The sequence below is a fragment of the Corylus avellana genome, chromosome ca1, assembly GCF_901000735.1.
Source record: "Corylus avellana chromosome ca1, CavTom2PMs-1.0".
NCBI lineage: Eukaryota > Viridiplantae > Streptophyta > Magnoliopsida > Fagales > Betulaceae > Corylus > Corylus avellana.
Genome location: NC_081541.1, coordinates 33,706,524 through 33,708,297, shown reverse-complemented (window position 1 = coordinate 33,708,297; position 1,774 = coordinate 33,706,524). Strand labels below are relative to the sequence as shown.

At 29.7% G+C, this 1,774-nt stretch overlaps 1 protein-coding gene across 1 annotated transcript in view; it reads left to right on the top strand.

The window, feature by feature from the left end:
* LOC132170519 (G-type lectin S-receptor-like serine/threonine-protein kinase B120) overlaps nucleotides 1–1,774 on the top strand; it is a 13,141-nt gene that overhangs the window by 9,309 nt on the left and 2,058 nt on the right. The window lies entirely within an intron of this gene.

Sequence of the window (1,774 nt, the reverse complement as noted above, 5' to 3'; positions counted from 1 at the left end):
AGGGAGTCAAGTCTTTGCTAGATCAGTTGCATCTCATTTTTCCTTTGGATTGGTTTTGTTTTGTTTTTTTTTTTTTTTTCCTAAAGTACATCAACTAAGAAATTACAACAAAGAAAAACAAATTGCTAGGCAACCCAACAAAAAGTTCCAAAACAACCACATCACTGTATGTAAACAAAAATTAAAAGGAAGAAAAATACTAGGAATACTAACTCTTTTACTAAAAGAGGCTTACTAAACTGATGTGTAACTTATTCATTAATATTGGTTACATTTATCTTAATTAATTATTTTATTTTCTCTAATGAATAAACTACACATCCGTTTAGTAAGCATCTGTTAGTAAAAGAGTTAGTACTCCTAGCATCAAATGAATTACGTAGCTTCATAAATTTTTGACACGAACACCAAGAAACTTGATCACCGCACCAGTTACCTTTATATTTTTCTTCTTTTCTATTTTGCCTGATTACGGAATTATCTTTATATATATTTTTCTTATTATCTTTATATTTCCAAAGATTGTGGACCATATGCCAAAATATTTGTTTTATTACGAGAAAGACGCGTTATACAATTATCACCACAATATGGTCTAATCTTCTTTGATCACCTTTATTCAATGTTCACTCCAGACTTAGCTAGAGACGCAACTTAGCTAGAGACGCAATTTCATGGGTGGTTGGACATCTTTTTCGTTTTGGTTTTATTCATCATCAAAATAAACCATAAATGTACTCCCCACTTGCTCCAATCTCAGCCTGCATTACAAGTGTTCCATATCCAATTTCCAAGTCAACTACTATATATACCAAAACGTTACGTAGTGAAGTCAACTACTATCCATTACAAATGTTACGTAACTATAAACGTTACGTAACATTTATAGTTAAACTCATCAGAAACTATAAATGTTACGTAGTGAAGAAAGAAGGAAACAAGTTATTCAAACACGGCTTTGTTTAAGAAAGCCTTTTTCTTAGACTAGTTGATATAGATTGAAGTAAATTTGGAGGAAATTTTCTCCAAGCTAATTTGGAGGAAATTTCCTCCAAAACCTCGGAAACAGATCATCTCCATTTCATTTAAAATTGTGTATCCGTTTAGTACATTTAGGAGCGCAAACTAGTCCAAAAAATTTGCCCTTAAAAAGAAAATGACAATCTTGCCCTCCTAAATCAAATAAATGAATACTATCCATTTTATTTGAAACAGAAAGGATCATTTTCCACCTCAATAAGTGACATCACTGACTTGTGTCATTCAACATCCTTAGATTTATCAAAAATTAATGTTTAAATTCTTGGGTTAGTAGAATGACAATAAATGACTCTTAAAAATATTTAAAAAATGTGAGAGATGACACTTGTACCTATTAAAGTAGCCAAGTAGGTTGAAAGAAATTTCCTCCAAACCAGTTTGGAGGAAATTTCTGTTTATATAAAAATGCTATTTTGTATTTTCTCATCATTTTTTCAGCATGTTCAGCAAATGTGGCATGCTTAATTAATTTTGATTTTTTAATTTTTTTTAGGGAAATTATATCTAAAATCCTTAGGTAAACGCGCTTTTTTAAAAAACTCCTTGGGTATTTTTTTTTGGAAATTTAGTCACTGGGTAACTCGAAACTACAAGAAAACTCCCTACCGTCAATTTTTGTTAACTTCCGTTAGTCTACTCAAAACTCACCGTTTTATTTGATTAAAATATCATTTTTTTTATTAATTTAATTTAAAAAATTCAATCTTAAATTTTTTTTTTTTAAAAAAATAAA